The sequence below is a fragment of the Ixodes scapularis genome, unplaced genomic scaffold (assembly GCF_016920785.2).
Source record: "Ixodes scapularis isolate PalLabHiFi unplaced genomic scaffold, ASM1692078v2 PGA_scaffold3__209_contigs__length_174095766, whole genome shotgun sequence".
Classification (NCBI taxonomy): Eukaryota; Metazoa; Arthropoda; class Arachnida; order Ixodida; family Ixodidae; genus Ixodes; species Ixodes scapularis.
Genome location: NW_024609868.1, coordinates 111,209,906 through 111,223,862, shown reverse-complemented (window position 1 = coordinate 111,223,862; position 13,957 = coordinate 111,209,906).

Here is a 13,957-nt window from a genome sequence, read left to right as displayed (position 1 = left end):
AAGCACTTTCCTATTCGCAGTGGTGTGGCGCTGTGCTTATGACAACGTGCGTGCGCGTGTGCATTTTGTATTTACTTCCTGTTTTATAGCGTAACGTTTTCACCTTCCAAAGAACTATTTTGTGTCTCCAACGGAACTGTAACATTTCCGTACTCGTGAATTTTTTTTTTCTAAATTTTGCTTATTGAGCTGCATTTCTTACTCATGTTTGCTTTTTTGTTAGTGTATTCTCTGAACCTGGTCTTAAAAGCCCTAGCTGCAGCTTTGACCAGTCCGACATTAACTCTGCGAGATATGCATTCCTGAATAAAATTATTATTATTATTATTATTATTAATATTATTATTCAAAGAAAGGTCGTTCCTAGGCGCCAAATAAAGCCGATTTTTGATTCTTGATATTACATTTGTATACAATATAAACATTACCCAAACAGTTTATAAAATAACAAATTCCAACGTCCCACATTCCTAAGTTTGTTTAAATCTTCAACACAACACGCAAAGGCCGTTTGCGTGCTACGAACAAAGACTAAAGGAGTTTAACGGTGCCTTAATTCGGAATAATATACCTAGCAAAATGAAAGTCAAAAGTGACTTTTTGGTATGTTTAAAAATGTTTTTTTTTTTAAATTGCTAGATGAATGTTAAGATTATAACTTTCCATGCTGTGTTTAAGTTTAGTGAAGTGTGGACTCCTTTATTATGGTGTTTTTTGTGATGTTTTTTTTAAAATTTATGATGTGCATGTTGCCTGTTGCGTTGAAAAAAGTATATGGTTGCTGGGCCCCAATTTAGCCTTTGGCTAAGGGTTCAAACGCTTATTTATTTTATAATATAAAATATAAAAAAAATGAAATGAATGAAAATAAAGATTTCATGCACAAATGTTCAGAAAAGCAAAAGGGTTACAAGCCTGACAAGGGTGGAAATTGGAATAAATAATCATTACTCTCCGTGGAATTCTTTGGCAGATATTTGTTCTGCTATTGCTAATTTTTAGTTCAAATACAGATTTCAATTCCTGTATGGAAATCTTCATTTTATGTCTGTTGACTTTTAGATCTTAAAATGTGCTCGCGCAATGCAGCTTTTTAGTAGGTGAAGAGAAAACTGAAGCTAATTAATACACCAGTACTCGCCCTTGCAAAATTCAAGATAAACAAATATAAAAACCGGCGTCCACGTTTGCTATTACTACTGCGTGGTAAATAATATTTTAACTGCTGCCACATTCCACACTCCAGAGGAGGTAGGTGACGCCACCCAGTTGCAAAGTTGTGACTTTTAGAAACAGGAAGACAGGCCTTGTCGAAACATTCAGCGAAAGCTTCCGCGGCCTGGCAGCGACAATGGGAAGCAGAAGAACGCGGATAAAATGCACACCGTTGAAGTCTTGAATTGAACTGGCAAAACTTCCTCGCTTCAGCAAAACGCAATCCGCCACATGTGAAGGAAAGCAAAAACGCTCCACGGTTAATGATATCTCACAAAAATATTTTCATTAACATTTCTTTAATGCCGAAAAAAACGGATAATTGGGAAGGCCGCGTAATCCCAGGGCATGACGGTATCCTTTAGCTTGAATAATTGTGGCGTTACCAAAAAAAAAGTATTAAGTATTCTTATATCTATTCCCTGTACCATTCTTTAATCTTGAACTCCTACAGTCAAAAATAGTAGTTATGGAATAGATCCTGAAAGGTGATTTTATTTCGACACGTTGACCACAAAATAGGAGTATATTTATGAATCGCTCAAAATAAGTCTGGCGACGGAAATATGGCGCAAAACAATCGCGGTCTTAACGGCGAAAGTTCATTTTGCGACACACGTGTTCCCTTCAGGCACAGAAACGAATCCATTTTGGAAGTTCAGTGCCCCTTCAAGGCTGAACAGAGTATGGGCGCACCGATAACAAATACTACTGGCAGCTGGGAGCGCAGATTGGTAATTTCGGGGACTGCGCTCTACAGAGCAACTACGGAATTTCCCGAATGGTGCGAGGCCTTATGGCCCACTCCTGTTCATTTCGCTATCCGCGCGTCCGGCTCTCGAGAGTCGCATTCTTGGAAAGCTTCCCTTTCCTCGCTGCAGTCTTGTTCGCCCGCATCTCTCTCTCTGTACCCTGCCTTTTTGTCGTCGTTTTTTTTTTTTTTTTTGCTTCCAAAAGTTTAAGACCTCTGGCAAAAGAACGGAGTAAACAAAGGACAGAATATAAAGCGGCCAAAGACCTGCGTCTTCATCCTTACGCTCAAAGTACCTTGTTTGTTTTAAAAGTTTCACTGCGTCGACTCTTTACTTGTGTCATATGTATAATGCATCCTCAGTGGTTCGGTGAGGCGCCTCTAGAATTTTCAAACTTTCTGTTGTTTAATCTTCTGTTTTTCAACATACAACAACTCGTAAACACGATGAAATGCATCATCAGTAAATATGGACTAAGAAAAAATGAACACGACAAAACAACGGTCGTGTTTGTTTCTTGTTCTTCTTCCGTGTTCGCCGAGGGTGTTTTTTATCATGTTAGACTGTTAACAACTGCCCCGATTTACAACCCTTCTACATCGACTCATGTTTCAAAACAAACCGCGGTGTCAGTGACGTCGCGCAAGCGCGATGGGCTATCAGCAGAAACTTCATTGGGAAGCGACGTTGTCAGCGTCAATATGTGTGCTTGTTTGTTTTTTTCCGTTCACATTGGAATTGTTGATTTTATGTATTCCCGGCAGCTCATATCGCTTTATTGGACTTTGGCTAAATCGATTAGTCTCGGTGCCCCGCATAGCATCAATAACTGGAGTGGCGGACGACTATCCTTCAGCGTCAGCACCGCCGATTGGGAGCAGAATTGAAGCAATACAGTTCATTTGGCCAAACTTTGTGTTTTCTCTAGCCATTCAGGGCCCCAAAAGCCCAGAGAAGTCAATGTATAACCAAAATTAAAATACTATAGCCAGTGTCTATACAGCGAAGCAAGTGCCAAAGTTAGGCTTCGCTAACGGTTGTTCCATTGTTGTCTGACCTCTTTGACTCGTGCCTGGCACTTCGGCAATTATTTATTCATTTTTTTTCTATTCTATTCAGAAATATCTTTCACCCCTAACAATGCTGTGGCAGGTATGGTGCATAATATCACGTGTAACAAACAAGTTCACAAAAAATATACAATAGAAAGCAAAAAAAAAAACAAAAAAAAACAACAATACTGCCCATTAGGCTTGAAAGGAACGTAAAAAATCTATTAAAATAAACTGTAATTGGGACACTCTACACTTCAAAGAACGAAAGGGAAAAAATCCAAAGAGTCAACACTAATCAGTTTTTACGACGAGAACGCACACACAAAAAACAATTTAAAGGTTGTACTACATAAATTTTGAAACAGCAGTTGCGCATTCCCGTGTGCAGTTTATCGACACAATAGTTTGCGGAAAATTATTCCAGTCACGTACACTTTTTGGGGAAAAAGATTGCCTATATTCGTCGAAATAAAGTTTTGGGATTTTGAACTGATGCTCATGATTATATCTTAATTGTTTCAATTCCCGAGGATTTCGCCGTTAGTGGGAACCGACATGGCGAACCAGAAAAAAACCAGACATGCCATTTCTCCAGTTACTTCATGCGAAAGAAACGCACTGTTCCAGTAATTAACACCTTCCCTTGTGAAAAATATTAATTCTATAAGAAATATTTGGTTCAATAAACGCATGTAGTCCAATGAGATCACGTAAGAGCATAGAAGAAGATATAAGAAACATATAAGACGATTCTTATGACTTATATAATCTTGTATTATTATTATTATATGTTCTGAAGAAGGTTTTTATATACCCTTACATGATCTTATCTAAGTATAGACTTACACGCGGGATCGACGTCATGGAGTTGCGGCGGCGCTGCGATCACGCCGGAGTTGGGTGGAGTGGGCAGAAGGGCGCACGTTTTGCATGGGCGTCATATCATTTCAGCATGCCGCAAAGCTGTGTAGCCATTAATTGCCCCAAAAGGTAAAGCAAAAGTTGCGGAGTGAGTTTCCACAAGTTCCCGGCGGCTCTGACAGGCGCAGAAGGTGAATAATATATGTGGCTCGAAAAGAACGTTCGCTTCGCGCGGACGACCGTTTGTGCGGCAAGCATTCTCCTGAAAGCATGTGTGACTTCCATTTAAATATCCGTCCCAAGGTTTGCTTATGTGCAGGGAAACCGTCGACTGATCAAGACCACCCAAAGTTTGTCCCCACGGTGTTTGCGCACAAAGCACTGGCCTGCACTTGTCGGTGCAGGGCTTGCTAAGCCCGTACTACCAAGCCGACGGAAAGTAGCGGCAGAACGAACAAATCGTTAACGTTTATCATGCCTTGTGGTAATGAGAGTAAGAAAAATATCGTACCTTGACTGAAGGACGCCATGTGTATTTAATCAATACTAAATACACTTCCGCAGACTCCCAGTCCGCTGATCCCGCCAGCATCGCGGAAACCAGCTAGAAGTTATTGTAAGCCACGAAAGACTTGTGCGCCTGCGCCGTGTCGGTCGTGAACTGGCTTGACGAACAAACTAAATAAAAGACGACGTGAGCCACCAAGATCGGTGGAAGGAACTTCGAGTCGGAACTCCGACAGGCATTGTTTCGGCGCACGGATCATCGAAAGCAACGCCGTCCAAGCAGAGTTTGTCGAGACATTGAGAAGGAGAAGAACGCGGATAAAATGCACACCGTTGGAGTCATGAATTGTACCGGCCAAACTGCCTCGCTTCAGAAAACGCAGTCCGTCAGTTAGGAAGGAAGACTATAACACCCCACGATTTATAATGCCTAACAAAAATATTTTTATTAACCATTTGTTTAATGCCGAATAAATGAATAATTGGGAAGGCCGCGCCATCCCAGGGCTTGACGGTATTTGTTAACTTAAATAATTTTGGCGTTACCAAAAAAAAAAGTAATAAGTGTTATTATATCCAATCCAGGTCATATTGCATTATCTCTCATCCTTACTGTCATGAATAGTAGTAAAGTAATAGATCGTGAAACGTGATTTTATTTTATGACGTTTACCAGAAAACAAAAAATGTATGTCTAGGATTCGCTCAAAATGTGCCTCGCGACGGGAACATGGCGTAAAAAAAAATGTTTGTTTCACCGGCGAAAGTTCATTTTCCGACGCACGTCTTCCCTCCAGGAACAGAAAAGAATCTAATTTGGAAGCTCAGTGTCCCTTCAAGGCTGAACGGAGTATGGGCGAACCGATAACGAACACTACTGGCAGGGAACGCAGGTTGGTAATATTGGGGATTGCACTCTACAAAGTAACTACGGAGTTTCCCGAATGGTGCGAGGCCTTACGGCCCACTCCTGTTCATTTCGCTTGCCGCGTGTCCCGCTCTCGAGAGTCGCATTCTCGGAAAGCTTCCCCTTCCTCACTGCAGTTTTGTTTGCACTCTCTCTCTATCTCTTCCTTTCTCTCTCTCTCTCTCTCTCTATCTTTCTTTGTATACTGCCTTTTTGCTGTCGGTTTATTTTAGCTTCCGAAAGGATATGAACTCTCGCAAATTGGAGAAGAAAGGAATAAACAAAGGACAGAATTTAAAGCGGACAAAGACCTGCGTCTTCGTTCTTACGCACAAAGCACCATTTTTTTTTTTTTTAAGTTTCTCAGTGTCGATTTTTTATTTGTGTCATATGTATAATGCATCCTCAATGGTTCGCTCAGGCGCCTCTACGTTTTTTGTCCTTTCTGTTGTTTATCTTGCTTTTCGCAATATGCAGCAGCGTGTAACCATTACGAAATGCAGCCTTAGTACACACGGAAGAAGAAGGAACGAACACGACTACACTCTAAGAAAAAGTGAGAACCCCCCCTAGCAATCATGCGTTTTGACGGCTGTAGCTACCCCACAGGCTTACTTAACTACCCACTGGGCTCGAGCCATTAAGCGTTACCACCTGTTGGCAAGTGACAAGCATGGGGTAGTCACGTCTTATAAACTCTTGAATTGAACATTCAAGTACATGCAGCCGTTCAATAGTAAAAGTCACTTCAAAAATCTCAAAAAGTACTTGAAACTTGTTTTCTTTGTGCGTTGGTTACCATTTATTCAAATTTGAACCGGTCGTAACAGGCGTGTGGCTTAGTTCGCCTAAACTGGCAGAAAACAAACATGCCAAAGAGTACAGGCAACCTTGGTAGGCACCTACTAAAACCCGAGGCAGATAAAAAGTATCGCGGTTGTCCTTTTTGGTTCCGTCGCAAGTTTTACCATGTACTGCTAGTAAACAGTTGGCAGCTGGCGTCGTGCTCGAGGAATTTAACCAAACCTCCAGAAGACCACAGGAAGCTACGCACAGGCGTGAGTTCACTGGAATGTTCGCCGGACGAGATACTCTTGTCATCTTTTATTGTGCGGTTCAGCAAAGTGCGTGCTCTCATTAAAGGTGTGATCGGTCAGTTCTGCTTGCAGATCAGTTGCAAATGGCCTCCTCGGTTCCGCCGAACTTGCACGCCTGTCATACCCAATTTTTTTGCTTTCAAGTGCAGTGAAGTATTAAGCATTGAACACCACGACTGAGGCCGGACAGGACGAACGTACACAGATATCTGGGATGATGCCTGTGTATTTGAGTATTTCTCTGTCTTGGGATATATGATTCGACTTCACTGGCTCATTTGGCACATTTCATCGAGCATACTCGATAAAAAATGCTTCAAACAAGTGTGTGTAATCCAAGGTGGAGTACTTTGAAGGGGACTAGGATTTCAGGCCTCTCGGCACGCGATCCTTTTACCTAAATAAAGAATTCCAAGTAAATTTCCAAAAATAAGGCGTTGGCAAACATACACGTGCTATTCGGTTTAGATTTTTTTTTTTTTTTTTTAGAAAAAGTACTGCTGGAGAAGCCAGCAGGTGCAGCGCAAAGACCTATATTCTCGGCGTTCTTTGATGCTTGAGGCCCGTTCAGACACTTGAGTTTGAATGCGTTTGACAGCGTTGCGTCGAGAAGCGAAAGCAACTCACCGGCACATCTGTGCTTCGAATGGAGCGTGGAATACAATTCAAGGAACCGTCTTGGCACGTGAGATAAGCAGCAGGAATGTCCTTGTTTCTCGCTGCCGCAACGCAGTCAAACGCAACTGTCTGAACCAGGCTTCTGATCATTTAGCATACGTATTCCGCGTTCGCTGTAGGTGAAGGCACGCGCCCGAAAACGGCAATTCTGCACTGTCCTCTTGGCGCGAGCGCGAGCGCATACAACGCATATTTGAAAGACGCAGGCTTGAACAGAAGCAATTGTAACGAAAAGAAGAAAACTGAAACAACGCTTCGGGGACGACCGGCGGACGGGCTTCGCTAGAATCACCTGCGCGCGCTCAGTGTACTCAACATTTATTCAACCGCCGCTGAAGTCATTCGGATATGCAAAAAGAGAAAAGAAAATGCATCAGCGTGTTCAGAAAGTTGTGATTGCAGAAATTGGTTTCGATAATTAATACAATTAATTAAACAGGCTTCTGTATACTTCAAGTGTAGGCAAGCGAGAAAACGAAACTGATCAAAACGTGGCGTGTAGCGACTATTCAATTTGATTTATAAGCTGCAGTTTACTTTTTCAATGGATTACATAAGAGATACGAGCGCTTTCCTAAGGGCAGTAGAGGAAAATAATATATACGGATAAATCTTTCGCAGTCTTTTCGTATTTATGCAAAATATGACAGAGGTCACCATCCTAATCGGTCACAGAAAATACAGCAGTATATAAGCTGGTGTCGACTAGTCGTGTATATAGAAATGTAGAGCGTCAATTTCTAATGTTGTACCTTGTGCTGTTTGTGAACGCGTTCATGTATAATATTGTATGGCGTCTGTAAGTCGCGTATGTGTGGAGTGTGGTGTGGAATATGTAGTACGTGCATGGTCAGGCGAGGTGGGCGAGGCGCTCAGAGCAAAGACTGTTGGTTTCTTTTTTCTTAGTTTGAGCGCTGTCCGTTAGGTAGCGCGTGTCGCCGCCGAATTCAAGGCGTCGCGCATTTATGTGTCTACTTATTTGAGTGAAAAACATGGAGGCGCTCCATGGCTCCACGGAGCAGCCAGAGCAGCCACAAAGGGTTCGGTTCTCGGCCTCTCGTCCCAGTGGATCAGTCCCATAGCCAGTTGAATGGGTGTTCCGTGCGGTGAATAGTGCGTGCACAGACGCGGTGGGGATTGCCAAGGACTTGATAGTGGATAACGAATGTTAACAGGTGAGCAGGAGCGTTGAACGATCGAAACCGACGGCGCTTGAATCGGTGATGCCTCGCCCCGCCGTTGTCAACCGAAAACGCCGGATCACTTGCGGCAATCACAGCGAGCAGATTCTCTGTTCAATAAAGACATCATTTCATTTGTCGCTATACGATTCCTTCTTTGAATGTTTTGTGGCCGCGAAGTAAATGCAGCCGGCCGCACCGAAAGCGGTCGCGGACAAACCCCCTCGAATGCCCCCCCTCACATCGCCGCCCCTACTCGTAATAGGTGCGGTGCCGGTGCTCCGAGACGCGTTTTGGAGTGTTTTAGTGCGCACGGAAGGCAGCGAACGGGCATGCGCCCTTGAGAATCGTATTTTAGCAAAAAGCAGTCCAGCTCGCTAGGCCTTACTCGTATTGCTCCATTGTCGCTTGCCAGCAGCTATGTTGCTTTAGGGGGTGCTCACTGTGACTACCTGTTGATTTCATGCCGCGTGACTACGCATGGGGTCGTTAGTATTACTAAGGGGGGTAGCGATATCTGTGACGGCTTCTGACTACCCCAAATGTAGTACCCTACGACTACCCTTTCGTTGAGAGTGTAGACAACCGCCGTGTTCATTTCTTGTTATTCGTCCGTATTCACCAAGGCTGTATTCAATCATCTTTAACCGTGTAAGCTGACCCAATTTACAACCCTTCCACAGAAGCTCATGTTTGAAAACAAAACGGTGTGCACCTGTAGGGCGTCATTGACGCCGCGCAAGCGCGATGAGCTGTGAGCACGAATCGGTGCGTCCCCGGTCAACAACCTCCATTGGGGAGCGTCGTTGTCAGCGTCAATATCTGTCCCTGCTTTTTTTCCACATTGAGATTGTTGACGTTATGTATTCCTGGCAACGTATGTCTGCTTTAGTGGACTAAGCTAAATAGATCAGTCTCGTTGCGCCGCAAAACGTCAGTCGCGGGAGTGGCAGATGGCAATCTATCACCGCGAACACCGCCGTTTGGGAGCAAAACCCAAGCAACACCGCTCATTTGGTCAAACTTTGTTTTGCCTAGCCATTCAGGGCCCCAAAACCCCAGAGAAGTTACTGTATAACCAAACTTAAAATACTATAACCAACGTCTGGAAGCCTAATAACGAAGCAAGTGCCAAAGTTAGGCTTCGCTAACCGGTTGTTCGGTTGTTTTCTGACATATTGCCGCGAGCGCAGCTGACCAAGCAGGCAGCACGCTCGCGGTATAACGGGTATCGCGCTCTCCTTTTACACTCTAAAAAAAAGGTAGTCATACGTGACTACCTTTGGGGTGGTAAAAAGTTGTCCCAAATATAACGACCCTTAGGGTAAAAATCACGACCTCACACGTAGTCAAAAAGCAAGTAGTCAAATTTGACTACCCCCAAAAGCAACATGGCGGCCGGTTAGCGAGGCTCAAATTCCCCGGTAAGGCCTAGCGAACAGCACGGATTTTCGTTCGAGTGAGAGAATAGGGCGCATACTCCTATTCGACGTCTTCCAAGCGCCGTCAGATACTCTAAACATCCGTCCCTAGACACCGGTACCGTACCTATATCCCGGAAGGACGGCAGTGTGTGTGTCGGAATCGCGGCGATTGCCCCCGACAGTGCCGACAGCGTCTCGCTAGATTGACTGTGTTTTGACCGCCGGCGGAGCACGCTTAAAAAGGGATCATTACGCGAGGAATGGGCATGCTGATTTTATTGAACACAACGTATGCTTGAAGTCTGAGACGATGAACCGCTGGGCACCTTCGTCGAGCGTGGTCGAGACCTACGAGAGGCGAAGCTCGGACTGACGCTACCGCTATATTTTTTTTTTGTTTTTTTTTTGCGATCTCTTTTTGTTAGTGCCTACCTCTCTGTCGTGGTTATCCATTCGCGCGCGTGTGTGCTTGCACTTCGCAGCTCTTGGACACAGAACGAGCATTTAGGTGGCTGAGTGGCACAATTATTACGACTGTTATCGTTTTAATAGGTAAGAAGGCCAGCCTGGGCCAACCAGCTTTGTAAACCGATAGATACATGACTGCAACACTTTGTTCCTTGAATTAGGCGGCAGCTTGCGCCACCTAGAGGGTGTGGTAATAATCGCTAAATGGCGCTAAAAAATACGTTTTTATTTTGTTTCGGTTACGTGTGACCACACACATTATCACTAGTACACCAGCACATACACGGTACATACACAGTACATACACCAACCATCAGACCGAACACTGGCACATACATACAGCAGTACAACAAGGCACAACCAACTCCGACAGACCACCCGCGCGACTCTCTACTCTAACCACCCTATCGACCCGATTCGTATATATGCCCTACCATTTTCTGGCAATGATTAGGCGAGTGAGGGCCACTGTTTACTAGAAGAATACAAAGAGTATTTACATGTATTATTGGCATACAAGTGCTTTGTGCATTTAGGTGGGCAGGCTAGACACCTCTCTTAATCCAGCACTTCGGAGGGCAACTTAATATAAAGTAATCGGCGAAAGGAACACCGCACGGCATGCTCCCCACCAGTTTCGGTTTCAGTTTCACGCAGCGGATAAGCTTCCGCGCGTGTAATAGTAGCAGAAGTTACAAGTCTCTCTCTACATTTCTGGTCAGTAATTGGCTAAAGGTTACATGATTCTTAGTCATGCGTTGTTCAATTCGTTCTCGTTTCCCTTTAATTCAGTGCTTGATAATAGGTGACTGTTAATTGTAGCGCTGGCGGATGCTTTCCCGTGTTGGTCGAGTGGCCGATGAGTCGCCCTACTCGCGCCACATTGAAAGCCCCCAAGATTAAATATCAAGCAGTTACTAAAAATAAAAAAAGTTACGTGCAATTAGATAAAACGAAATAACATGTAAGCAGTGTAGAAAGTTCAAAACGTTAAAGTATTACAACCAAATGTCTCTAATGGAGACAAAAACTACAAGTGGCAATTGTTTGTATTCTCTTACTTTCCAAGTCTGATATATACAACTTTATTTTGAAAAATATTTTATTTTAAAACTTAAATGAACCTCTTAAACAACCTTGTCGGTAACTCTTAAAACATCGTGGAAATGAAAATCTGAAAAGGAGTCTTTTTTTCAGTACTGGACTATCTAACAATAATAATTATGGTAATGTTACTTTCTGAAGCCAGCAACAACCTGCAGCTTTCTTATTGGCACCTTCCATTATAAAGCAAAGCAAAAAAACTTACATGAAAGCAGGAAACATTTAACCAAAAAAAAAAACATTGTTATGTATGCATTACAAACATAATACTAATAGTAAAACTAGGATTCCAGAGTTTTTGCTAGAGTGGGCTCTACTGCGAGGACAGATACACCTGTTTGTTTTTTTGTTTACCGTATTGACCCGATACATACCATTATGATCAAATTTGGGCATTTCGCAGCTTTCGAAACCTTACCTTCCTAGCTCAGAATTTTTAAAGGCCAAATTTTAGTGTGCTTGCTAAGCATGGAGGCATTTAACATAAGCAGTGCAGAAAGCTTGGGGCATTAAATAATTACTCCTGGGATTGTATAAAGTGCTTCTAATGAAGACAGTAAACGTGGCAGTTGTTTTTTTCTTTATTTTACATGGGATTTACACTTTTTTTCCTTCTTGAAAAATTAAAATCATTGAAAACAACTCACTTCTTGAAGTAAATGAAAGCAAATGAAAAACGAAAAAAAAAGTCTTTTATAACACTCAACAATTGGATGTACTGTAATTATTATAATAATTATACTTTATGTTAAAAGCCAGAAACAGCCCTGCAGCCTTCCTATTGGCACCTGTGAACAATATCAAACAAAGCAATTAACTTACATCAAAATAAATAGGTAACTTAAAACACTACAAACAAAATGATTAAAGCACTCGGAACTAGTAATTTCACTGCTTAGAAAAGCATCTGAAAATGTATAATGTGCAAAGATGGATATTGTTTAAACCATACAAGTATATATAGTGGGCATAGCCCATAAAACCCAGTTTCAACAATAAGTATAATTCACTATGACAGAAATATAAAAAGCCGCTTACAACTCCCTGTAACGCCGAATTAGAGCGCAGCTCTTGAGGAGGAGGAGGGAAGGGCACTGGGGGGGGGTTAAACTAACCAGGGGGGGTCACGTTACCTTGGGGGTCACGTGACCCCCAATGCCGATGATGTCATCACTGACGTCACTGATGACGTCATCAGTGACGATGACGATGCGGGTACCGATGACGTCATTAGTGACGTCACTGATGACTTCACCAGTGATGATGACGATGACGATGCGAATGTCGGTGACGTCATCAGTGACGTCGCTGGTGACGTCATCAGTGATGATGACGATGACGATGCGGATGCCGGTGACGACATCAGTGACGTCACTGATGACGTCATCAGTGATGATGACGATGACAATGCGGATGTCGGTGACGTCATCAGTGATGATGACGATGACGATGTGGATGCCGGTGACGTCATCAGTGATGATGACGATGACGATGTGGATGCCGGTGACGTCATCAGTGATGATGACGATGACGATGTGGATGCCGGTGACGTCATCAGTGATGATGACGATGACGATGCGGATGCCGGTGACGTCATCAGTGACGATGACGTCATCGGGGGGTCACGCGACATCGGCGGGGGTCACGTGACCTCAGGGGAGTCACGTGACTTCGGGGGGTCACGTGACCCCCCCACGAGGTCACGTGACCTTGGTGGGGGGCTCGCGCGGTGCATTATGGGACATTTCCCATGATGCATCGCGCGGTTACGCCGACGCCGACGGCGACGGCGACGGCGACGGCGACGCCGCTCAAGCCGGAAACGGGCCCCTAAGAGCTGCGCTCTAAAAAGTTGCCCTCAGTTTAAAAAAAATAGCAATTGGTTGATCATGGTTTACTCCAGAGAAAGCAATTTTTCATGCAATTCTAGGGTTGCTGACAAACTATTGGTCGTTGTGACACAAAATGTAGATGAATACTGCAATACCCGAGATTTTCTCACATCACTCTTGTAATAGCATCTCCATGAACGTAAGCTTTTGGCGAAAAACAAATGTGCCGAGAGAGAGAGAGGAGATGAGAGCGTGCGGGAATGCCGGAACGCCGAGCTCTGGTTCGAATGGTTAGTGGGTAAACCTAAAGCTAGCTGCCTTTGTTTACACTGCGCTCGTCGAATGCATTAGAATGCAGAACGCTGGCACCGGGCATTTGGCTCTCGCATTCAAACGCATTCAACGCTTGCAATTGAGACAAAGGCAGCTAGCTATAGGTCTACAACGCACTAATCGTTCCAACTAGAGCTCAGAGTTCCAACGTCCCTGCACGTTCTTGTCTCCTCTCTCTCACTCCGTTTCTCAGCACATTGACCATGACAAATTTGCTTCGCTTTAGCAAAGAAAGAGGTGTGTTTATGTCAGCTTGACATGAGGAAACTTTCTCGACATCTTGACTTTGCGAGACAGAGGTGAATTTGGGGGTCTGACATGCCAACAAAGGCCATTTGGCACACTCTAACGAGGAACTTAAGATTACTTTCGACCTCCTGGGGGGCTATGTAAGTCTGCGGGACAAGCTGGGACGAAGGGGCCGGGACATCGCAGCCTGCGCTGCGATTGGTCAGCGGCATAGCACTGACCAATCACAGCAGGCGGCGACGTCCCGTTCCGTTCGTACCGCCATCTTGCAAAGAAATATGCAAGATGTTATCC